The sequence below is a fragment of the Schistocerca gregaria genome, chromosome 4 (assembly GCF_023897955.1).
Source record: "Schistocerca gregaria isolate iqSchGreg1 chromosome 4, iqSchGreg1.2, whole genome shotgun sequence".
In the NCBI taxonomy this organism is placed as follows: domain Eukaryota; kingdom Metazoa; phylum Arthropoda; class Insecta; order Orthoptera; family Acrididae; genus Schistocerca; species Schistocerca gregaria.
The window spans coordinates 752,416,705-752,444,250 of NC_064923.1; the positions used below are offsets into that span (position 1 = coordinate 752,416,705).

General features: G+C 39.0%; 1 protein-coding gene across 1 annotated transcript in view; it reads left to right on the plus strand.

Moving 5' to 3' along the window:
- LOC126365932 (PWWP domain-containing protein 2B-like) overlaps positions 1-27,546 on the plus strand; it is a 203,413-nt gene that overhangs the window by 174,217 nt on the left and 1,650 nt on the right. The gene's annotated exons all lie outside the window — the stretch shown is intronic.

The following is a 27,546-nucleotide window of genomic DNA, read 5'->3' on the forward strand; positions in this document are numbered from 1 at the left end:
ATACACACCATACAGGGGAGATGTTGACTCACAGACAGGCGCAACAGAAAGACTGCTAGACACATGAGCTTCCAGCCAAAATACCTTCTACCCACATAGAGAAAATACAAACACATTCATACAAGCATAACTCGTACACACATGACCACTATCTCTGACCACTGAGGCCAGCTTCAGTGGACTTTTGCTGATATTTGACATGCATAGCGGTCTTTTTGTTGGGCCTGTGTGTGGCTTGGCATCTGCTCTATATAGTAAGTAGCAATCAATCCTTTTCATAATATTGTCGTATAGATTTTTTTTTGTGTACATAAAAGATATGAGTTGTTCTTTCACACTTTCCTGGGGCGCTCCTGAAAATACCCTTGTCTCTTACGAACACTCGCCATTTAGGACAGTGTATTGGGTTCTGTTACTTAAGAAGTTTCCAAGCTACTCACATATCGAAGAACCCATTCCGTATGCTGAGACCTTTGTTAAAGACCAAACCTGACCACATTCTGGCCACAACTCTGTGTTAAAAAAGACCACAACCGAGTATATGTCAGGCTGTGAATTTCTCAATGCACGAGCCATCTGTCGCTCAAAGCTGGACTCATTTCATCTGAGAACAATGTATGGATGTCTTGCTACATGTCCCTTGACTGGTGCTGCCATTTGTTGTCAATTTCTGAATTATTTTGAAAGAAACGTTACATAAAGAACTTAACAACTACTGTTGTGAATGGCTAATCATTGATATAATTTTGTGTGTACTCATTAGGATTCATAGGTTGCTGTAATTCTGCTACAAATACTTCACATTTTTTCGTGAGCAAGAAATTTTGGGAGATCAACAGGAAGAAATTACTCAATAGCTTCACCTTGCCTTTTTTTTAAATCTTGGTTTTTTAAAGTATATATTACTCTTGAAGATACAGCAGTTACATATGTGCTAGTAGCATTTTAAATAATGGCATAAATGGCCAGTTTCCTGTACCTAATATTCATCTTAGTGACTGATTTCTGAAGAGTTAATAGTCTGTACTGTCAAATTATTTCCGGAAATCTGAGAATATGGAATCATAGGATGCAGGTTTTCACATTCGGTTTTGTCTCGAGGGAATTATTATATTCTAACTTAAAATATGCTCAATAATACTGTAGCAAATCGATGTTAAGGACATTGGTCTGTAATTTTGCAGGTCTATTGTTATGTATGACAGTCACCTGCAGTTTTTTTTTCCATTTGCATTAGTTTTTGTGCTGGATAAGAGATTTGAGATAAATTCGAGCTAAGTAAGGGACCAGTGCTAAAGAGTATGCTCTGTGAAACAAAATTGGGTATTTCATCGAGACCTGGCATCTTACTTGTTTTCAACTCTTTCATTTGCATTTCAATACTAGGGATACCTATTTTTATATCCTCCATACAGGAGACAGTGCAACAGTCAATCAGTGGTACATATCTATGGTCTTCCTATGAGAATAATTTTTTTTAATGTGAGATTTAGAACTTCAGCATTCCTTTTACCGTTTTCTATTGCAACACCAGAGTGGTTGATGTACGACTGAATAGAAGCCATTGACCCATTTACTAATTTTATGTAGGACCAGAATTTTCTTGCGTACTTACCAGTATCTTACACTAACATACAAGGCAGAAGTTGTTGAATGCTTTGCGCATTTATCTTTCTGTACAGCCTTAATCCACTTACTTGGCACGTACTTCTCCAGTGCATGATTGACATTTAGTATAAACTTTATCCATAATTCCTCTATGTCCATCATATTGGAGCTAAATTATGTACTCTCATTGTCTAAGTAGCATGGTAACAACTGCATGTCTGCTCTTTCCAGTATAAAAACTATCCTCGCTCTCCTGATGGATTTATTAACTTTAGTAACTATTGTTTCAATGATGAATCCCTGTCTATATACTAACACTATTGATAAGGTGTTTGTACCTAAAAGATCTAATATATTATCACTGTGTGTATGTTGCTGGACTAACAGCTTGAGACAGTTTTTGGTAAATGTGTTCAGGACTATGTCACAAGACTGACTATATGCCCCTGCAAAAATCCATCTACAGTAACCTCTGGGATGCCTGTCACAACTCATTTGTATTGGACGTATCCAGACAAATGATGCCCAAATAAATGGGTTTTTGTATCTCCAAGTTCGTATGGGAATTCAGTTGAGTCTATTGTTTTATAAAAAGCTTTCCAGAGTTTGGGATGTACTGTTACATAACATTAACACCCAATGTAACTAAAGAAGTGAAGGGTGCAGCCCTCTTGAACATGTGCAAACAAAAGTAAGCATTAATGTAACAGAACATGTATCAAATATCAGAATGTGTTTTAAAACATAAAGAGAGAAGAAAGTATATTAAAACAATGTTTCCTTTCTCCCCAAAGAAATTGTTGGATGGGACAGCAAGATGTCTGAAATGGGACTTCGCCAATGGGAACTCTCACACCACATCAGACCACTCTGTTGTAGAATGTACGCAATTCTGACTGAACTGTGTCAAGGTGTTTTAATTTTAAGAAAGTGGTTTGGGACTTAATGGATCTAGGCACAAGTGAATTACAGGAACAATGGGAGCCTAATTGTTTCAGTAAGATACAAAACGTAATGAAAAAGTAATGCTGAATTGCAAGGGAATACTTTCACAGTATGTCAAAGCAGATTCTCTCCCCTAAAAAGCTTAGCTGTGTGTACCAAATCATTTAAGATGTTGGTCAGTTTTCTAAGGGTCACGTAACAGGCAGAAATTTTGACCAGGTCACCCATAAGCTTCACACCTCTTTTCAGTGTTCACTATTGTGTTAGTTGGAGTACAAGACATTATGTAAGTGATTGGGATTGTATTGTTTTCTTGGAGGAAAAGAAGATACAGGAGGGGCGGGGGGGGGGGGGGGGGGGGGGGTGGAACACGTGAAATTCAACAGCTGCTAACTGTTTCGAAGTTACTTGCTGCTGCTACAGTGAAGAAACTAGTGCAATAATATAGCGTGTCAAAACACAAGAGGTAAATGACGAGTGTGTAAATCTGCCTATGTGTGAGCAGTTGTTGGATCACATCAGCTGCAATGTAGTTCATGTCTTCCATGCAACTAACGAAGCTTACTCTTAGCTGTGCAAAACAAACTGTGTGCGAGCAGCTGACATATAAAGAAGACTAAAGTATCAACAACAGATAAATTTCCATCATCGCCAAAATCTGATGTCTTAGGAAACTGCGACCACACCTATTAGACCAGTCAACCTTACTAAACAGTCTTTCTGTAGACTAAGCTCTCCAGCTGCATGCCGGAGTGCAGGCAGCCAGGCCCCCATTGGTGGGCAAACAGCAGGTATGCAGGCATTTAGACAGTCGGGCCATAACCTACTTCAGGGATGGTCAAGTGGTTGAAACGGGCACAGAATAGAATGTTTGGCAAGTACTACTTACACCTGCCTTCAGGTGAGCCGGCGGGTGCTTGGGGATGCCTGTGCGCCGAGGGCCAGCGCTGGAGCGGCCTTCTGTAGCTGTGCAGTCTGAGGAAACCACTGAGCTCTTCTCCGAATTCCTTGTCTGTTATAGATTTCCCAAGCTGGTGAAAAGATACAGGGTAAGACACAGAAAAACGTCAGTGCAAAGATGGACTTCATATTGCTGTGGAACACTGGGCTTAGGACACACATGGAGGAACTACTCGCTTGGGGTACAACTGTTGTGATTGTGTAGACAAGAAATAAATTTTGCTTACTACCTCAAGAAGAGGCTTTGAGACTAGTAGCCTCTCACTAATTTTACAACATAACTTCATTGCAGATTCCTCCTGCTGGGTGACTTCACTGCACAAAGCATGCTGTGGCACTGAACATCTGGTTGCTCAGAGATCTAATTCTTGAGGGAAGCGTGACATGTCGAGAATTATTGAGCGAACTACTACTTCGGCAGTGTTACTGTACACGAACTATTGCTTGGCATCTCCTGCGCGCAGTGCAGGCGACACGAACGTGTTTCTTAAACTTCCACAAAAGCAGCGATATAGAGTTAACAGTCAGTTAAATACTTTGTGCTATCTAAATTGAGATCACTGTTTGCACTGACATATTAAATAAAGACATTAACGTCTTACATTATCAGTTACTGTATCAAAATAAATGTGAATTAGAAGTATGCAAAAGAACAATTTACGGAACTAAGTGTGGCAGATAACTTAGAGTTTATTTTTTAAATTTACTGGATGTCACACGTTTCAGCAAAGCAGTAATAAGATTCAACACAAATGTATAATAAAACAAGAATGAAACAGGCCAATTTTGATGACACTTCTGATAATTCCGATGCATTAACAGTTCCACTTTCGCACGTAATCGTTTTCTCTGACTCATCACTGGTATCTGAAGTGCCAACGTCGACAGTGAGGTTGTCGAAGGCTATTTCCATCACACCGTCATGCCTCCAGTACTCCTGCTTAAGCTGTTGTACCTTTTTGCAGTAGCCTTTCCAGTCTTTCTCAGTAACAGCTAGAAAACAAGTGCTCGCAAGGGTCAACAGATTTTCAGATGACATGTCACCTGTAGTATTGTGCTCCCCAAAGAGACTTTTTATTTTTGCCCACACTAGCTCAATGGCATTCAAATCGTAATGGTGTGGTGGCAAGTGAATTACTTTGTGGCCCTTTCTTGTTGCCAGTATGTCAACTGTACACGACTTCGCTGCCGCCCTATTCTTCTCCCGAACCCAGGAGTAGAGTGCCTCCTTTGTCACAGTATCGTTACATTGGATTTTTCTATTCTGTAGCCGCTGTATCATAGATACTTTCCTATTGTATTTGGTGGGCAGTTTGCTGAGTTGTATGCTGTGATAAGGTGCATTGTCCATGATTACTACTGAGTGTAGAGAAAGATTTCGTAGTACAAGCTCTTTAAAACATTTTTCAAAGTTGGGAGAATTGATTTGCCCGTGGTAATCTCCCTGGCTTGATTTGGCTCAGAACTTGAGCTCTGCCTGCCTAACGAATCTGTTTTTAGAACCCACACTTCCAGCTATTAGTTTTCTGGAGACACTTCCCCACACAGTAACACCTACATCACCTTTTTTTTTGCCAGCATCTGGTGCATGTTAGGTTACTGTCCATCCAGGATTCATCCAAATAAATTTCTGTGCCAGTTTCCCTGATATTTTTCAACTCTATGAGGAACAGGAACCGCCAGTGTACAATGTCGATACGTTCTAATCATAAAGTCCTCTTGTTTTCAACTTTTCTCCACATGAAACCAATGGGCTTCAACATTTTCCTGATAGTGGTTGTACTTCATCTCCAACCAATCTTCTGTTCAAGAACTGGCAGAAGTTTTCGCACAGAGGGCACAACCTTTTGCACAGTGTAAAACTCTTCTGTTGTCTCCCTGATGACTCATTTGTTGAAGTCATCAACAACTGCTTCAGTTTGCACACTTTTTTTACAAACTGAAATTGCATTCAAATATTTTCAGAAATGGGTAAAAGTGTACGATTAGTCATTACTGTAAGCATCTGACTTCCTACTGGCTCTCTCAGTAAAAGAGTACACATTTTAAATTAATTACAACCAAATGTAGAGCTATTTAGAAATATTCTCTAAAAGGATTATAATTGAAAGTAACCTCTTTTTGCTAGGAGTTCCCGGGGATACGTCTGGGTGATTACTGGAAAATTCTCTAACTCTTGCAATACTACGGAGGCTCTTACCAGTGTACACAGCAACTCTGAGGGAAGGCTGCCATATCGAGTATAACAGAGATTTTTTATCATTGTAGCACATCACTACATTCATCATCATTTTATGACAAGCACTCCTTATAACCGAATTCTTTTTCTGAACTGAAGTCGACAGTAACTGCCCCGATGGGCCATTAACAGGATCGTCTCTCATTTTTGAAACAGTGAAAACACAGCTACTACACACTGACAGCAATATCCCTGCTAAGCGACCGACATAGCAGGCAACAAAGCAGATGACAAATGCAGTCTGCACCACACAGTTGGCAACATGTGCAAATTGCCACACCACAGTACAAAATCTTCTGACTGGCGCCGACGGTTTCTGATCTGAAACCAAGGGGCCTGCATGCCAAGTTACAGTTCCCATACAGTGCAGGGTCCTCCTACTTGTTGTGCTCATCAGTCCCTGCAAGTTCTTCTCAGTTCTGTAGTCACAGGTGATCTACATTCTAATGACAACTTTGTGGGTCTGAATCAACTACCAAACAGAACAGTCTTTGAAAGCAAGATAACAGCATTTTCAAAGTTAATGAAAGGAAATGATTGTTGAAAGTGCTGAAGAACAGGTAAAAAACAATGTTTGCTGTGTGCGTTTTTAAGGGCTGACAGTTTTGAATGTCTGTGTGGTCAGTTGTTGTAGCAACATAGTAACTTATGTAGTTTCTAATCTGTTGTGTGTGCTGTGATATTTCCAATAAAGTGAACTCAAGGTAATAAAAAAAAAAAAACTCAGCAGACACTGGACCATGCTTTGAGAAAAATAAAAATGAAATAAAATCCACTTAAAAGTAGCTTCAAGAAACAAAGAATTTCACAATGTACAAGTGCTTAAAGACAGTAGTACATTCTGCCTGTGGGATGTTGAAACTAGAATATTATTTAATGTGCAGTATGTCATGACTTTGTGGATGGAACTGAATGTTAGGAAATTGTGAATCGTGTACCGTGTTGTGAAACTTCCAAAGGTATGTATGATAAACTGCAAGCAATTTATGAAAAAGATGCTTCACAAAGAACTCAGTAGTTGCTGCAAGAATTTTATAGTTTCTTCAAGTACTATAAAAATAGAGACATAGCTAATAATATAAGTGCATTGCAGAATATAGCATTTGAACTGAATCGTCTCCAGTCAGAAAAATGGTGACAGGCACTATGATCGTACCCAAGACACTATTTTGCTAGATGAATTCAAACACTTATTGCCCAGTGGTGAGAAGAAAATGGTAAATCTAATTGGAAGGCTCATAAGAGAAGAGGAACGATTAAAAGTCTCATCCTCACTGCAAAAGGACAAACCACAAAGAAGAAAATTGTTATTTTAAGAAGAAAGACAGCACAAAAATATAATTTTTCCCCATTTAAAGGCATTAAAGGAGATCTAGACTCTCAAGAAAACAATAAACAAGACATCAATAAAGACACTGCATTTATTGCATGTGTATGTAACAAAGAATCGTTTCACGAGAAGCCAGCAAGAAGAAGATGATATTGTGATGGTTGTTGATATTCATGACATAGGTCTAATGAAGGGAGAAGTTAACAAATGTAAAAGGCCATGATAGCATTGTAATAGTAGCCAAACAAGGCGGGCCAATTATGGGTGTACAGAATGAGTTTTTCGACGAAAAAATCGATTTTTGGGTAAATGCATTTTCGAAAAATTTAGACTCTCCCATTTAATACCATGTATAAAGTATTTGGATGACGTTAATAGAACTATTTTAAATAATTTTTTAAAATAATTTTGACACACGATGTTCCGCACCTTGTATATGAGACGCGAAATATACCTGATATAGACAGCCTTGCCAGAGATATAATTGAGCACAAGAAAGTTAGCTCTTGCTCTTCTGTTGGCTACACTGCTAGACAGTTGACAATAGATTCTGTACCATTTGTATTGTTTCCTTTATGAGTACATCCATGTCATTGTTGTGAAACTCGTATGTGGAGAAGTCACTGAGTTTTCTTTATTTCAACATGCCAAGACCTAGTCTGAAGGTATTTAGAAAGTGTGTACGTTGGCGCAAGAAAGTAAAGTGTACTAAAAATTCGTCTGATTCATCTTCATCAGTATCTGATGTCTTAGTAGCGACTAACCTCAACACTGGTAGTGATACATTGAGTGATGCTGCTGCTGCCGCCACTACACCGGAAAGTGCTTCAAGAAGAAAACTAGCTGGAATTGAAGAAGAATACAAGAAACTAAATGCTGGGACTACAAAATATGAGGTAATTAATGTCTCTTTATTATCAGACGTTTTGGAGAACAATGTGCTGCAAACAATGTGGTGTTTCATTGAAAACAAACTTACATGTAGGACTTGCTTGTGAATTTGATGTGCAGTTATTGCAAACACAGTGTTACTTTCTTCAATTCCTCACATGTTACTGCAGATACAGGTAAACTATACGATATAAACATTAGACTGGTTTATGGATTATGGTGTATAGGAAAGGGCAAGGCTGCAGGTGCCATGTTGTGTGGTGTGATGAACCTCCTCCTCCACCTTCAAAATTTAACAAACACATAATTGCTATAGGCTCTGCTGTAGAAGATGTGGCACAGGAAAACATGAAAAATGCTGTTGAGGAAGGAGTTGTTGAAAATAATAATAGCAGAGACTTGTCCATAGCTTTTGATGGAAGCTGGCAGAAGAGAGGCCACACATCTCTGAATGGTGTAGTAACAGCTACAAGTGTGGACACTGGTAAGGTAGTTGATGGCAATACTTTCCAAGCATTGCAGATGCAAGGAGAAAATGAAAAGTAAACATGAAGAGGAGTGCATGGCAAATTACTATGGGTCAACTGGTGGTATGGAAGTTGCTGGTGTAAGAAGTATTTATCAACGCTCAGTAAAATGGTACAACATTAGATACATAAATTATCTTGGAGATGGTGACTCGAAGGCTTTCAAAGAAATTGAGGAACTGAGACCCTATGGTAACGATGTGAAATTTACCAAACTGGAGTGTGTTGGCCATGTTCAGAAAAGGATGGGATCAAGACTTTGACGGCTCAAAACTAGCATGAAAGGCAAGAAATTGAGAGATGGAAAAACTTTAGATGGGAAAAATAGACTGACAGATGCTACAATACATCATATTCAGAAGTGCTATGGTCTAGCAATAAGACAGAATACAGCAGGTGAAGAATTAATGAGAAGAGCAGTCTGGGCTCTGTTTTTTCATACAGCTTCAAACAATGAGAATCTCCAACATGGGCTATGTCCAAAAGGAGACAATAGTTGGTGCAAGTACAACAGAGGCAAGGTAACTAAGAAACAATACAATCACCTGCCATAATGGATGAAATAAAACCAATATTCCTAGACCTCGGAGATATTAGTCTACTAAAGAAATGTCTTCATGGCCAGACTCAAATTCCAAATGAGTGTGTGAAACGTGTTATATGGAATAGACTACCTAAAACTGTTTTTGTGGGTATAAACACACTTCACTTTGGCATTTATGATGCTGTTTCATCATTCAATCAGGACAATATAACAAAGTGCAAAGTTCTGCAGAAGTTGGGGCTCTGTGTAGGACTACAAACTGCCGCAGCTATGCTTTGTTTCGACAAGGAACGGCTCAGCTCTTCAGATAATGCGATAAAAGTATATTCAAAGATGGCTAGACAGCATAGCAGAGCCATCAAGAGGAAGCTGTTGGACGATTCTGATGATACAAGCTATGGAGCAGGCTTGTACTGAAGTAAAAACTTGGAAGCTAATTTCCCGTAACTTCAGTTTTTTTTGTGTATAAGGTACATTTTCTCAGGGCCTATTTATAGTAGAAAGATGAAATTTTCTGTAGTTGTTCCTTAAGACCTTCTAATATAACTGAATTAAAAGGTATGTGGAATTATTTTGTATTAATGGATGCAACTTTTAAAATACTTGTTAAAATGTATAACTCTTTTTAACATTTACAAAAAATAAAATATCTGAAAAACTATACATTATTTTTTTTTTTCAAAATAAATAATTCAGCATAAAAGCAGAACATATCTCTGCGTTCTGTGAAAAAATCAAGAGTATCGTCCAAATAACAAATGAGAAAATGTTCCTAACTTTTAGCTCAATTTAACATTGTAATCATAGGGCGTTCCGTATACCCTTAAAATGGTAGCAACAGACAACTTTGTCAGTGATAACTATGTTCCCAAAGACATTACGCATGTTCAGCCGAGTAGACATCTGATGTCTGCGAAAGCTATCTCTGGAAATGGTTGTACAGCTGTGTTTACTGAACACTTAAATCTATAAAGTACACATTTTGGAAGGACAGAAAACAAGAAATGGAGTATATTTAAGAAATGGAGTATGTTAAGTGAACACTAAATCAGAAGTACAATTACTACTGAAACAAGAAGAAAAACAAGAATGGCATAAGAAGCCATGTCATCCAGGTATAAACTGTACATCAATGACTTAGAATGTGCAATGAAGTTCATAATACACTCCTGGAAATTGAAATAAGAACACCGTGAATTCATTGTCCCAGGAAGGGGAAACTTTATTGACACATTCCTGGGGTCAGATACATCACATGATCACACTGACAGAACGACAGGCACATAGAGACAGGCAACAGAGCATGCACAATGTCGGCACTAGTACAGTGTATATCCACCTTTCGCAGCAATGCAGGCTGCTATTCTCCCATGGAGACGATCGTAGAGATGCTGGATGTAGTCCTGTGGAACGGCTTGCCATGCCATTTCCACCTGGCACCTCAGTTGGACCAGCATTCGTGCTGGACGTGCAGACCGCGTGAGACGACGCTTCATCCAGTCCCAAACATGCTCAATGGGGGACAGATCCGGAGATCTTGCTGGCCAGGGTAGTTGACTTACACCTTCTAGAGCACGTTGGGTGGCACGGGATACATGCGGACGTGCATTGTCCTGTTGGAACAGCAAGTTCCCTTGCCGGTCTAGGAATGGTAGAACGATGGGTTCGATGACGGTTTGGATGTACCGTGCACTATTCAGTGTGCCCTCGACGATCACCAGAGGTGTACGGCCAGTGTAGGAGATCGCTCCCCACACCATGATGCCGGGTGTTGGCCCTGTGTGCCTTGGTTGGTCGTATGCAGTCCTGATTGTGGCGCTCACCTGCACGGCGCCAAACACGCATACGACCATCATTGGCACCAAGGCAGAAGCGACTCTCATCGCTGAAGACGACACGTCTCCATTCGTCCCTCCATTCACACGTGTCGCGACACCACTGGAGGCGGGCTGCACGATGTTGGGGCGTGAGCGGAAGACGGCCTAACGGTGTGCGGGACCGTAGCCCAGCTTCATGGAGACGGTTGCGAATGGTCCTCGCCGATACCCCAGGAGCAACAGTGTCCCTTATTTTGCTGGGAAGTGGCGGTGCGGTCCCCTACGGCACTGTGTAGGATACTATGGTCTTGGCGTGCATCCGTGCGTCGCTGTGGTCCGGTCCCAGGTCGACGGGCACGTGCACCTTCCGCCGACCACTGGCGACAACATCGATGTACTGTGGAGACCTCACGCCCCACGTGTTGAACAATTCGGCGGTACGTCCACCCGGCCTCCCGCATGCCCACTATACGCCCTCGCTCAAAGTCCATCAACTGCACATACGGTTCACGTCCACGCTGTCGCGGCATGCTACCAGTGTTAAAGACTGCGATGGAGCTCCATATGCCATGGCAAACTGGCTGACACTGACGGCGGCGGTGCACAAATGCTGCGCAGCTTGCGCCATTCGACGGCCAACACCGCGGTTCCTGGTGTGTCCGCTGTGCCGTGCGTGTGATCATTGCTTGTACAGCCCTCTCGCAGTGTCCGGAGCAAGTATGGTGGGTCTGACACACCGGTGTCAATGTGTTCTTTTTTCCATTTCCAGGAGTGAATTTTATGATCAGCAGAAACATTGTGTAGGAGCTAGGCTAACAAGCAAGTTATTTTTTACAGTAAGAGAAAGAGCAACAAGACAACTTGAAACAGTACCTACTGATATCTGTGGAGAGGTAGAACCGCCAACATTTAATGGATGATGTCACTCATTTTTGTGTAACCTATTTGTTAAGATGCAAGTCAGAGGCTGCAAGATTCATAAGAAAATATATGTTAGAAAATGAATATCAATTCAGTCTGGAAGTGTCAAAGGCAAGACGTGATGAGATTAAGAATTGATGTGAAGGAAAAGGAATTGTGATAGACTATAGTATTCCTTGTAGTCCTCAACTCATTGGGAAACCAGAGAGACTAAATCTGACAATAATGCACAAGGCAAGAGTTATGATATTTTATAGCAAACCGGAAAAAAAAAGTCTGGGAGAGGCAGTGCTGACAGTTGCATTCTTGATCAGTAGGAGCCCAACTATCAGTCAAATTGACCCACCTGCTGAAAGTGATTTAGGAAAAGATCAAATCTGTCAAGACTTCAGATTTTTGGATCAAGAATTTTTCCAAAAATCTAGGCCACTTGAAGAAACTAGATGAAAAAATAATTCATACATTTTTGTTGGTTATGCCCCAAATCACTACAAACTGCTTTATGCATAAAGAAGAAATAATGTTGTGTCAAGAGACGTTGAATTAGAGCTGTGAGTTACAAAAGAAACTGTACAGAAAAATCTTGTGATTGGTGGGCTACCAAATGACACTAACAACCAAGTAAATGAAATTCAAGACCAATAAAATGAACGAGAAGAAAATCGAGAAGAAAGAGCATTGTATGAAGGCACAAGAAACTACAATCTGAGGGATAGAACCAGTCTGAAGAAAACTTTAAAATATTATGATTTTGAAACAGCATTACTTACATATGAAGAATGTATTAATGGCCCAGACAAAGAAGATTGGCTAAAAGCAGTAGGAGACAAAAAGAAATCTCTTGAACAGAATGAAATATGGAAGTTGGTGAGTCCACAGGAGGCATAAGGGAAAGAGATCTTAACAAACAAATGGTTCTTTAAAGTGAAATATGATGGTCAACATAAGACCAGACTGATTGTCAATAAGAAAGGATATAGATTTCAAGAAATTATGCAGCCCAGTAATAGATATACATTCATTAAGACTTGTTTTCTCTGGCAGCAGATAAAAATTTCCATCTCAGAGTCTTTGTTGCAAAACAGTATTTCTCTATGGGAAGTTGGATGAAGAGATTTTTATGAAAATACCTGAAGGATACAAAGAAGCTGGAAAAAATTGTGTTTTGAAGATAGCTCTGTGAGGACTTAAACAAGCTCCATTCAGATGGAACTAAACCCTCAGCAGATTTCTTGAAAACAAGACTAATTCAGTTGCCGTCAGGTCAATGCATATTTAAAGATGTAACTGAAGAAATGTACATTGCCATACATGTTGATCATGGAATCATTATATGAAGAGGCTTGGGGAGAATAGAAAATATACTTAAGAAGAATTTTGGAATGGTTGTGGTAGAAAATCTAGATATGTACATAGTGATACAAATAATGAAGACAGAGGATGGAATATTTGCACATAAAGAACGGTATGTGAAGGAAATATTAGAAAAATTCAGTATGAGTGACTGTGAAGCCATGAAGACTCCATTAGTTCCAGAGGGTAAGACAGGAGAAGAAAATCGAGAGATGTACACATTACATTTCCATATCTTGAAGCCATAGGAAGTCTTATGTATTTCTCATGTAAAATCAGACCAGATCTTGATTTTACAGACAATTATGAGAGCTATTTAACAGAAAACACTAAGAAAATGGATTACCAAAATGTAAAAAGAACTCTGAGATACCTACAGGATATCAAGAATTATTGCCTTTTCTATAAGAAGAAAGAAGAAAATGACACTATTCATCTAAATGTCTATTGTGATGCCGATAATGCACAAGATATAAGAGACAGGAAGCGTAAAAGTGCATACATTGTTCTTTATAATGGTGCCCCCATTAGCTGGTGTTCCAAGAAGCAGGAAGTTGGTGTTCCAAGAAGCAGGAAGTGTAACAGCTACTTCATCAACTGAGGCAGAGTACATCTCAGCAGCAGAATGTAGATAATCAAAGTGCTATCCAAATGGTCAATCAGGACATTTAGTTACACGAAGAAAAGATATAGATGTGAAATTTTGCTATGTTTAGTGAAGGGATAAATTATTGTAGTATAGGAGAACTGTTAGCAGATAAACTGACCAAAGCTCTGCAAAGATCAAAGTTTGAGAAATTTGGATATCGTGAAATCAGATGCCATAACTTATTTGTTGTAGTAAAGTATTAAGTGACAACTGGATTAAATAAAATTGTGAAACTCATGATTAAGATTTATTGAAAACATTGAATTTTAAGGGGGGGATGAGGAAATTGTTGAAAAACAGGGAAAAAAATGGTTGCTATGTGTCTTTAAGGGTTAGCAATCATAAAAAGAATAATATGAGTTGTCAGAGTGTACATATGAAAAGAATATCTGTGTGGTCATTGTTATGGCAACATAGTAACTTATGTAGTTTCTAATCTGTGTTGTGTCCCTTTTTATATTTCCAATAAAGTGAACACAAAATAACAATAAAACTCAACAAAGTATTAATGTGCTGCATAAAAATAAATAAAAAAATAAATGTGGCACTAATTGTCTATGGTTACCTTTTCAGTGTATTAGAAACAGGACATTGCTTCTTAACTGCTCTGTGGGGGTTAATGACATATTGGATCTACTATTTACAGTCAGAAGTAAGCCAGAGTAGCTATACAGCAAGCTTTTCTACGAGGCAGCAACTACACAACTGGAGGCACAATATTCTCTGCCTGGTGTGTTTGTAGAGTTTGTGCCTATATTCACACAGTCATAGCTCACCAAAGCTTCTCACAATATTGTTGGAAAAGTTCCATCTGATAGATAATGGTTCCTCTCAAGAAAGTAGTTTAAATGCGATCCTTTTTTACATTACTATAAGTAGTATATTGCTCACAAATAAAAACATTAATATTGCTCCTTTCTGGATACCTTGTCCGTTTTTGTTCTTTGTTCCTTCTCCAGCATCAACACAGCAGCCTATCACTACATATCATCCAGAATTACATCAGTCACAGGTCTTGGAGAATATTGCTCCTTTCTGGATACCTTGTCCGTTTTTGTTCTTTGTTCCTTCTCCAGCATCAACACAGCAGCCTATCACTACATATCATCCAGAATTACATCAGTCACAGGTCTTGGAGAATAGACGTCCACTCTAGTTTTATATAGTATTTGTACAATCTCAACTAGATTATTGGTGCACAACGTATGAATCAGGGAAAATTTCATATCCCAAGACAGTTTTATGTTTTCTACCATGAGGGAGGATTAAGCTAGTCACTTGTGCATTAAAGAACTCCTGTACTGCTTATGGTATACCGGGCGTACAGTTGAAATTGGAATATTGGTACTAGCAGATACATTTTTAATTCATGTTCACAGATGGCTCTTAGCAGGGCTATTCTCTTGGCTGCTGCATGGTTTTCCCTTATTGTGTCCTCAATAACTGTGTACGAAATGAATTGACTGTTAGGTGAAGAGCTACTTGCAATCTTGATGGCATTGGGACAGACAGGATGTATTGTACTGTAAAATACTTCATCCCCCAACTTCTCGAGTGCCGTTAACCACTACATGTGTGTACCAAACAGATCAACAGGTGCAGACTATCCAGAATGCCCTTCTCTGCTTATGAAGGCCTGGAAAAGTGGTGTCATTTTGTTGGGTACCAGAGCAGACAGGTAAATAGATGTGGTAGTCAAGGTGGATTTCATTATGCAACATTTTAACTGGGTGTATTTTACCAAGAAAAAATGGTAGGAGTTTCTTTACCAACTGATTTCGCCACACAAAGAGACAAATCGTGATAAGACTTGATATTGACTGAGGAATATGGTGCAGGGATTAAGTAACAGGAATCACGTTCAGGAGCAATATGACTCAGATGCCCATCCACGCAGACAAATTTAAATTTTCAATAGCTTCTCTAAATCTTTTAAGGCAAATGGTGGAATAGCTACTTTGATAGAAAATACAGCAGACATGGGGAGTGGGGAAAGAACTGTTTAATCAGTTTCCTAATTTGTGAGTATATTGCAAAGTGGGAATCAGGTCCTTTTTTTTAAAAAAAAAAATTGATCAGCCAGATACACTTACGTGGCTAGTTGCTGTAGCCATTCTTTATTGTTCTGTATGGTATGGAAGTTTTGCCAGAATTTATATAATTTGGTAGTGAAGGTAACTACTCACTAAATAGGAAATGTGTAGAGTTGTCAACAGGCATGTAAATAACACTCAAAACCTTGCAAGGTTTTGGGCAAATCCTGTTTCAAAAAATTAAAGTGTGTTTGCCCCCCCCCCCCCCCAAAAAAAATAAAATAAAATACACACACACAACCTGTGCACTACATTATGCTACCTGAATGCACAATGCCATTGTGTATTTATCCAGTAAAATGTGGCTGTACACATTGTGTGTGTGTGTGTGTGTGTGTGTGTGTGTGTGTGTGTGTGTGTGTGTGTGTTATCACTTTAAGCAGAAAGACAGTGATGTTCTTGCATTTCATACACACTTGTCACTGGGAAGTGATGTTATATTAGCTAAGGCAGTATAATTCCTTTATATATTTCATTTGCTCTCCTTTGTGCTTTTCACACCAGATTCTTAAATGTGTTGAATTCTGCTTTCGCACACCCGAGAAATGTGGATACCTTGTAAAGTTAGCTTTCTGTGCTTCCCTGTTAGATGCCATTATTCTCACAGCATTGACTTGCACATTGTTCAGGTCTATTCTCATGAAATATGAAGTGAGTTCAATAGACATTTTCCTATTAGTTATCTGGCAAACATTGTTCATATGCAAAATTCTGTATATAAAGGTCCACCTCTATTGCCACCAAAGGAGATTTACAATTGTGAAAAAATACTGTTTTTATTATGACGTTATAAAGCAGAGTCCTTTTTTTAACTTTTTTCTTTTCAACTGTAGCAGCAGTAAGTCCCATCTTACTGATGGATCTTGCTGCATTAAGATTTTCCACTTCCATGTAACTGCAGTAATCTTGTCCATTTTTTGCTATACTCACATTTTTCACACTACCTTTAAGTTGTGTGCTGTTGTTAGACTTTGATGCTGTAGGAAAGTTAAGAGTGTGTGAGTGAAGTTATCTGTTACGAGGCATTTTTGATGGCCTGTAGCTTCTCTCTCTCTCTCTCTCTCTCTCTCTTTTAAGTGATGAATGGGATCCCCTGAAGACAGCAAGCATCGCAGGAACACAGTAGTATGTAAACTCGCATTGAAGTGCCCAGTTGGGTGAAAGGTGTTGATAGGAAATCCCACCAAGTGCGAGCCATGTGCTGTGATTGGCTGCCTACTTACAGAAAGAAATTTTTTCATGAATCAAAAAGGTTTATGCTGAAGGTGTTATGAACAGAACGAATGTGTTTAAGTGGTATAGGGAGTTTAGTAGAGGCAGAACAAATGTTCATTACAAACAGTTTAGTGGAAGACCACCAATTGACAGTGGATAATTTCTGTGATGTTTCCACATCTCTGTTGTACAAGACATCTGTGTGCAAGATGGACCCCCAAAACAGCTGACAGAGAAGCACAAGAATAATTATGCCAGTAGTGCCTGCTAGTTTCTTGAGCGATTTGAATAGGAAAGTGAGGATCTTCTGATTTATATTGTGACTGGAGACAAAATGTGGGTGTCTCATTACACACCTGAGACCAAAAGACAGTCTTCACAGTGACATAACACCAATTCCCTGTGTGTCAAAAAATTCAAAACTACAATTTCAGGCATAAAAATCATGACCTCAGTGTTTTGGGATCGAAAGGGCAGCATATGATCAAATTTCTGCCTCACTGGAGACCATCAATGTGCAACAATATTGTGGGATTCTGAAAAAACTCAAATGGAGCATTAATAACCAAAGATGTGGAATTCTGATGAGAGGAGCCAGGCTTCAAGTCATGTCAAGCGGTTAAAACACCAGTGGCAGTCTAAAGCCACATCATCAGGTGCAATCTACATGGTAAAAAGCAAAGTACATTGTAACCACATTTTGTGGATATTACAATAAATAAAGGATTGTCTAAAATTTACTCACAACATCAAAAAATCATAGGCGTACCCATCACTCCTAGTCAGAATTTACTATTCAGTGAATATTCTCAATACTATGGGGAGTGAAAGAAAATGAATATGTGCTTCAGTCTTTTAAGACAAATTGTGTTGCTACTAACATGATTAGTCGTGGCACTGTGTGAATTACTATGTTGAATGTATCAGCTGACAGTCTCTTACTAGTTTGATGGCAGGGCAACCCAGTTTTTTGCTAAGTAAAAGTGGTCCATATGAACGACAAAGAGAGACTAGCTGGCTGGTGGAACGGAAGTTATCCATGTGGTCAGTGTGACATCATATACTCATAACTAGGAGTGCTGGATTGCTACCTTTACAAGCGGGAATAATACAGAATTTTATTACGACCTAATACCCAATCATATAAACAATCAAAATTAGCCAGAATGCTGTGGTACTATAATTCTAACTGGCTATTCAACATGAACTGTGCATTTTCTGCCCTCTGGTCTCTGTAACCACTAGTTTCATCTATCAGCAATTTGTCCTAATGAATAGAGCACATCTTTGTTACCTTTTGCCCGCCATAGTATTGACAATATCCACAGCTTTAATAGTAAATTTTGACTAGAAGCGATGGGTATGCCTGTGATATTTTGTAAGTATATTTTAGACATTCCTTTATTAACAGATGTGGTGAGACTTTACTGTGCTTTTTACCATGTATCTACATAGATACTCTTGTAAGGCACCATACAATGCATGATGGGGGATACCCTGTACAACTACTTGTCATTTCCTTTCCTGTTGGGCGGTGGTAGAATCATTTGGCAGTCAGCTTCACTTGTTTGTTGTCTAAATTTGCTCAATAGTATTTCTTGAAAATAATGTCACCTTCCCTCCACAGATTCCCATTATAGTTCCCATAGCACCTCTGTAACACTTACGTGTTGTTCGAAAACTGAAGTCAACCATTTGCCTTCCCCAGCACATTTCTCACATGCGTATTGGGCTCTGCCTTTTTAGCCATCGTCATTTGCCCACCACTTTGTACGCATTGTGCCGAAATTTTAACTGTCTGTCACTATCTGCTGGAATGCCCTTTTCTTACCAATTTACATTTCCATCTTCGATTTGCCACCTGATTCATCAGCCATTTTAGTGAATGACATGTGGGCTGTCACTCGTGTTTTACTTTTTATCTGCCAAAGCAATATGGTGATGGCCATTTAATTTTTAGTTTTGGATCTCCATATTTTTTATTTTTTTAAAGCCCTTTTTCCACATGCCATGTTTAGATGTCTCCTATTCTGTGACATACAGTTGTTCCCTTGTCTCTGAGTTTGTGTTCTATAGTTTTGACTTGGGCACGTATGACCTCAGTTGTTTTTTGCGCCCTAAAACAAAACAAAACAAACAGTTCTCACATGCTCATTTCATTTCATATTGCTTTGCAATGTTACACCTAGATACTTAAATGACTTGGCTGTTCAAGTAGGACACTAGTATTACTGTAGCCGATAATTACAGGTTTCATGAAATGCAATTGTTGATTCTGATTGTTCCATTGTTGTTGTGTATGGTTTCTGGCAGGATGAGAAAACACCTTGAAACTATTCATAAATGTGATCACTTTTGTCTGTGATGTTTTCTTTTTTAAATACAGGCTGCTTGACTCAATGATTCTGTATGCTTTATCTAAGATTTTCATCTTAGGCCCAAACCACTGACAGGTGGAATTTGTTGTGAGTGTTTTATACACCTTGGGTTGGAGTAGCTGGTGCACACTTAAGATAGCCATGTTTTAATTGTTCATTTGGTTTTTTTTTACAGTGATGTTGATAATGTCTTATCTACTGCTGATTCTTTTTGTGCTGTTCCTTCAGAAAAAAAGATGAAAATGATTAACATCTTTCCTCAGTGTGAATTCGTCAGAAGAGTCAAAATGTTAGACATTGAGTTGGAGACAGACCCAACAAAAAGACTACTAAACAAGTAAGCTTTTGGCCAAAAGGCCTTTTTTCTAAATTATACAACGTAGAAACACAAGTTCAAGCAAACGCAACTCATTCACACATCACCACTGTGTCTAGCTGCAGAGGCAAGATTGCGAGCAGCAGCACATGATGGGATAAGTAGTCTGGATGGTGGTGGTAAAGAGGAGGCTGGGGGAGGCAGGCAAGGTAGGGGTGGGGGACAGTAAAATACTGCTTGTAGGAACATACAGAGGTGAGGTGGGGAGAGAGTAAGGTAGATAGATACATTCGGAAGGATAAATAGAGGGAGGGGGAGGGGGGGGGGCAACGGAAAAGGGAAGAAGTAAAGAGACTATGGGTACTTGGCAGAATATAGGGCTGTGAAGTATAATGCTGGAGTATGAACAGAGAAGGCGATAGGTGGGTGAAGGACAGTGACTAACGAAGGTTGAGGCCAGGATGGTTATGGGAACGTAGGATATATTGCAGGGCGAGTTCCCACTTGCACAAATGAGAAAAGCTGGTGTTGGCAGGAAGGATCCAAGTGGCACAGACTTTGAATCAGTCATTGAACTGATGGGTGTCATGTTTGGCTGCATGCTCAGCAACAGGGTGGTCCACTTGTTTCTTGACCACAGTTTGGTGGCCATTTGTGGGGACGGACAGCTTATTGGTTGTCATGCCCACATAGAACACAGCACAATGGTTGCAGCTTAGATTTTAGGTTGCATTCTCTGCCAGGGTTTCAACTACCTCTCACCATGCCTGGAAATGATGAATGTCCTACTCAATATCCTTCCCACTCCTCCCACCACATTATTCCACCGCCCACTGAACCTACATAACATCCTTGCAAATCCCTACTCAACCCCTGCTCCCAACCCCATGGCTCATAGTTCATATTTCTGTAACAGACCTAGAAGTAAGACATGCCCCATACACCCTCCCACCACCACCTACTCCAGTCCAGTCACAAGCAGCACCTATCCCATCAAAGGTAGGGCTATCTGTGAAAACAGGCATGTTATACACAAGATAAGCTGCAACCTCTGAACTGTATTTTACGAGGGCATGACAACCAAGAAGCTGTCTGTCCGCATGAATGGCCATCGACAAACCGTTGTCGAAAAACAGCTAGAACGCTTAGTTGCTTAAAACGCTGCCCAACAGAATGTTTTTTTCATTTCAATGACTGCTTCACAGCCCATACTGTCTGGATCCTTCCAACCGACACCAGCTTTTCTGAACTGCACAATTGAGGATCTCCCCCTGCAAAGTATCCTACGTTCTCTAAACCTTCTGGCCTCAAATTTCATTAGTCATTTTCCTTCACCCACCTATCCCCTTCGCTGTTTCCACTCCAGCGCTACACTACATAGCCCTCTACACAACAAACACAACCATAATCTTTTTACTTCTCTCCCTTTCCGCCACACCTGCCCCCTTCCATCTAACCTCCCACCCAGCTGCCCTACCATCTCCCCACCTCATCCCTGTATGCTCCCACAAGCAGCACTCTATCATCCCCCATCCCCACCTCTGTATTCAATTCAATTTTATTGTCACATAACATTTCTTATACAATCAAACATTGTGACAAAGGTGACTTTTCAGTTTTACACTATGTATAATAATACTAAACATAGACAATAAACTAATAATATATATGGTGTAACATCTTCAGAGAGATATTTTAATTACAATTATAATGCATTGTTGCCATTCATGAAATCTTCTACACTCTAGTAACATTTATCTTTCAGATATTTTTCCAGGTCTCTTTTGGTACCTTTTACATTTGAGTCATCCATATCTTTCCATATTTTGTTTACAAATTTCATGCCCATATTGTACGGCTTTTTTCATATGATTTTAAACGGTGGGTAGGTAACATGTAGCTCGTTCTATACCTAGTATCATATTGATGCAAGAAGAAGTTGCCCTCAAAAAGTTGTGGGTTTCTTTTTGTGCAAGTGAGAGTTCCATAGATGTATATGTTGGAATGCTCATTAGATCTAGTTTTACAAGTAAAGGTTTGCAATGTTGCTTTGGTTTTGCTCCCACCATTGCTCGGATGATTCTTTTTTGTAGTATAAAAGCTCTAAGTAAATTTGTTTCTTCAGACCCCCAGAAAATTATACTATACCTAATTACTGAAACAAAATATGCATTATACACAGTTTTTCTTACAGCTAAATCATTAACACTGTACAAGATATTCATAATATATACAAGGCTATTTAGTCGACCCAGTATGTTGTCCACATGGTGACTTCATAACAGGTTTTTATTGACTAACACGCCAAGGAATTTGACACAGTCTGCAGTCTCTAATTTTTTGTCCATATACCTTATTTCACTTATAGACTGTGCAGATTGTTTTGTGGTAAAATGAACAATTTCTGGTTTTGTAAAATTTAATGTCAAGTTATTGTTTTTGACCCATGCCTCCACTTCCCCAAGTGTTTGTTCAATATGATGAATTAGGTCTACCTCATTTTACACCAGACTACAGTTGTTGAGTCATCTGCATAGAGGGTAGTATCAGACTGGACCTGACATGGCATATCATTAATATAATACAGAAAAAGCAGTGGTCCTAATATTGAACCTTGTGGAACACCTAATTGAGTGTTTTTTTCCAGCCAGAGCGAAATTTCTTGCTGTTGATGTTAATAAGTACTCTTTGTTTTCTGTTTGCCAAGTATGATGACATCCAGCTAAGAGATTTGCCTTGAAAACCATAGCGTGCCAATTTTTGGAGAAGCAGGTCATGATTTACTGTGTCGAAGGCTTTGGACAGGTCACAAAAGATGCCTGACACACACATTCTATCATCAAAACATCTGCTAACTTTTGTGACTAATTCATTTATTGCATGGATTGTGCTGCGGCCTTTTCTGAAACCATATTGATTGCCTAAGATAATACTGTTAGATGAATTGTGATTTTCGATCTTCCCTCCCCCTGCAGACTCCAGCCTCCTCCTTACCCCTACGACCCAGATTACTTCTTCCATCATGTGTTGTTGCTCGCACTCTGGCCACAGGAGCCAGAGACAGTGGAACAGGCAGAGACAGTGGTCGTGTGTGTGTGTGTGTGTGTGTGTGTGTGTGTGTGTGTGTGTTGCATTTGCATGAGTGTGTATCTGTGTCGTCTAATTTAGAAACGGTCTTTTGCCTGAAAGCTTACTTGTTTATCAGTCTTTTTGTTGTGCCTGTCTGTGACTCAACATCTCCACTGACAATCTATCTTTCTCATAATTGTCATTAGTCCATCCTTGATTTTTCTTGTTTGAGAATGTTGGATGTAATATACATTATTTAATGAGTTTGTAATTGTCTGACATTTTGTATGGGACAACATACATTCAAATGGAAACAGATATATTGATTTAAATGCCCTTTATTTTTTTTATTTTTTTTTTTTACCATGGTAACCTATCATCATCTTAGTGGATTGTGTGTGTGTGTGTGTGTGTGTGTGTGTGTGTGTGTGTGTGTGTGTGTGTTCAGTTCGACGGTGATCCTGTGTCATACAGTGCTTCATGTGCTTTAGTGGGTACCCGATCCCTCTCTGCGCAGCATGGACTCAGTGAGATAATTGATGAATTTCTGGATGGAGCAATCACCAGCTTGTTAACAAATGTGGAATGTGCTGGTCCAGCTGCAGTAATCTGTCCAAATGAATTTAACATATGAGTAACCACATTTTTCATCTTAATCCTCTGCAAAACTGTATTAGTTTGGTCACAGATGAGCTTCTGGCATCTTAGGCTGATCATGGCCTAATAACCCGAAACCCAGTTTGTGGCTAAACAAATATAATTTTCCAGAGCATGAGGAAGTGTTTTCTGTGTAATATTGAATCTAATATATTTGTTGGAGTTTAAATGTGAGCACCAACTAGCCATTATATTGAAGTGGTACCTGCATCATAAGGATGAGCTTTGTTGTTTGTCAAAAAGAATCATCAACAGTACCAGTATTTAGATTAACAAAATGCCTGATGTCTACACTTTGAGAATTTTGTCGGTATAGGTACTGAAAGCAAGCTAAGGCAGGAGATAGTCTAGCTAAAATTTTTACAAAAGACGTAACAGAGTTCAGAAAGGGTCGATTAAATTCACTTGTTGGCAGCATATTTGTTGCTGCTAGAAGTTGTTTATCTTTTAGTGAAAATGAAGTAGTTAGGTCCTTGGGTAGAGGTTATACCAGACAACTGTAATAAATTAATAATTGGTTTCTTTTACGTAGCCCCTCCCCATCCCTCTCCAATGATTCAGATGCTGAACAGTTCAAATAAAACTATAGTCTCATTTCAAATAGGTACCCTACCCATGTAGTAATAGTTGGTGATAACTTCAATCTGCCCACGATATGTTCATGAAAATACATGTTTAAAGCCCTTGGTAGGCATAAATCATCATACGATTTCACATTGAATACTTTCTCAGAAAATTATTTTGAACAATTAGTTCAGGAACCGACTAGAAGTGTGTAAATGGTTACGGAAACATACTTGACTTCTTGCAATAAAGGAAATAGGGCACATCATGACAGATATAGGGCTTAGTGGCCACAAGGTCACTGTAGTGAGATTGACTGTCGCAACATCCAGATCTGCCAAAAGAAAATGCAAAAATGTATCTATTTAAAAAAAACTGATAAAAATTTGTGTGACATCTTGTTGTAAGAGAGAGTTTTCACTCCTTCCAAACTGACTGTGGAAGTAGAGACCAGATATGGCTTCAATTCAAAGAAATAATAGCTTTAGCAAATGAGAAATTTATTTTTTATCCTTGTATGTAAAAGACAATATCCTGACTGACTGATGGACCGACTTATCATCACCCAGCCCAAACCGCTAAGGATAGAAATGTGAAATGTGGAGAAAGGTGTGGATCTTAAACTCTAGGTGTCATTTAAGAAGGGATTTTTCGAAATTCCAACCCTAAGGGGCTGAAGTAGGGGATGAAGGCCTTTTTTTGAAAAATGTCACTATTCAAGCAATCCTGAAGCTAGACGTATAAATATTGGTATTTGGTTTCTTGGTCAGAAATAGAGATATATATGTGTTTCACCATTTTTGGAATTTAACCCTATGGGGGTGAAATAGTGGGTGAAGGCATTTTTTGAAAATATGTCCTTATTTTTAAAGCTACAGCTATGAACATTGGTATCTGACTCCTCGGTCAAAAAAAAAAAAAAATAGTGTTTTAGTATTTCTGGAAATTGAACCCCTAAGGGGATAAAATAGAGAATGGGAGTTTTTATGAAAATATTTTATTATGAAGCTAGAACTACCAAAATTTAAATTGGGCTTTGCAGTTAGAAATTAAAAAATACGTATTTCACTGTTTTTGGAAATTCAGGGGATGGAAGATTTTATGGGAATATTTATTGTGCAAACATTTTTGAAGCTAAACCCACGAAAATTTGTATTTGGTTCCTCTGTTAGAAATAAAAGTTACGCTTGTCACTATTTTTGAAAATTTAACCCCTAAGGGAAATTTAATAAGTCACAGCTGAAAAATACTAACACGAATTCTTTACAGACCAGTGGAAAAACTGGTAGAAGCCAACCTTGGGGAAGATCAGTTTGGATTCCGCAGAAATATTGGAACATGAGGAAATACTGACCTCATGACGTATCTTAGAAGAAAGATTAAGGAAAGGCAAACCTATGTTTCTAGAATTTGTAGACTTAGATAAATATTTTGACAATGTTGACTGGTATACTCTCTTTCAAATTCTAAAGGTGTCAGGGGTTAAATACAGGGAGCAAAAGGCTATTTACAATTTGTACAGAAATCAGATAGCAGTTATGAGAGTCGAGGAGCATGAAAGGGAAGCAGTGGTCGGGAAGGGAGTGAGACAGGGTTGTAGCCTTTCCCAATGTTATTCAATCTGTATATTGATCAAGCAGTAAAGGAAACAAAAGAAAAATTCGGAGTAGGTATTAAAATCCATGGAGAAGAAATAAAAACTTTGAGGTTTGCCAATGACATTGTAATTCTCTCAGAAACAGCAAAGGACTTGGAAGAGTAGTTGAGCGGAATGGACAGTGTCTTGAAAGGAGGATATAAATTGAACATCCTCAAAAGCAAAATGACAATAACGGAATGTAGTCGAATTAAGATGGTTGATGCTCTGGGATTAGATTAGGAAATGAGACACTTCAAGTAGTAAAGGAGTTTTGCTACTTGGGGAGCAAAATAACTGATGATGGTCGAAGTTGAGAGGATATAAAATGTAGACTGGCAATGGCAAGGAAAACGTTTCTGAAGAAGAGAAATTTGTTAACATCGAGTGTAGATTTAAGTGTCAGGAAGCCATTTCTGAAAGTATTTGTATGGAGTGTAGCCATGTATGGAAGTGAAACATGGACGGTAAATAGTTTAGACAAGAAGAGAATAGAAGCTTTCGAAATGTGGTGCTACAGAAGAATGCTGAAGATTAGATGGGTAGATCACATAACTAATGAGGAAGTATTGAATAGGATTGGGGAGAAGAAGAGTTTGTTGCACAACTTGACTAGAAGAAGGGATCGGTTGGTAGGACATATTCTGAGGCATCAAGGGATCACAAATTTAGTATTGGAGGGCAACATGGAGGGTAAAAATCGTAGAAGGAGACCAAGAGATGAATACACAAACAAATTCAAAAGGATGTAGGTTGCAGTAGGTATTGGGAGATGAAGAAGCTTGCACAGGATAGGGTAGCATGGAGAGCTGCATCAAACCAGTCTCAGGACTGAAGACCACAACAACAACAACAACAACAACAACAACAACAAGTGTGATTGACATGGGATCTCAAATTGATTCTATATTTCTAGATTTACAGATGTTTTTTGACAGTGTTTCTCAGAAGAGACTTCTGGTCAGAATGTATTTCTGTCACTTCATCTGTGTGACTGTATTTGTGGTTTCCTGTTTGAAAAGTCACAGCATTAAAATTGAGTAACACGTATCTGGTATTCCTCAAATAAGTGTTACACGCCCTCTGCTGTTCATAATCTTCATAAACAGTGTAGGAGACAATGTGAGCAGCCCTCTTAAATTTTTTGCAGATGATGCTGTCTCCAGAAGATCAAAATCAATTGCAAAATGACTCAGACATGATATCTTAGTGCTGCAAAAAGTGACAATTGTGTCTGCATAAGGAAATGTGGGAGATCATGCCAGTGAGTAAGAAAAGAAATCCGTAAAATTTTGGCTGCACAATAAATAACACAAATCTAAATTCTCTCAATTCAGCTGAATAGGTAGGAATTATGATTACAAACAAATTGGAATGAAGGGACTGTGTGCACTGAACTTGACCATCTTCTACTAAAGTAGTTCTGTGCAGCATGTTATCACTGACATCGAAAAAGTCTAAAGAAGGGCAGCTTGTTTTGTATTATCACAAAATATGGGAGAGAGTGTCATGGGTATGATACGCGAGTTGAAGTGGAAATCATTAAAACAAAGGCAAAGGCATTTTTTGCCGTGGCGAGATCTTTTGTTGAACTTTTAGGCACCAACTTTTTTCTCTGAATATAAAAATATTCTGTTGGCACCCAATGACATAGGGAGAAATTACCATTGTAATAAAATAAGAGAAATCAGAGCATGTGCATTTTTCCAATATGCTGTTAGTGGAATGGTAGAGAAATAGTCTAAAGGTGGCTCAAAGAACCATCTGCCAGGCACTTAAGTGTGAATTGCAGAGTAGAGATGTAGATGTAATTACTTATGGATAACATTGGTCT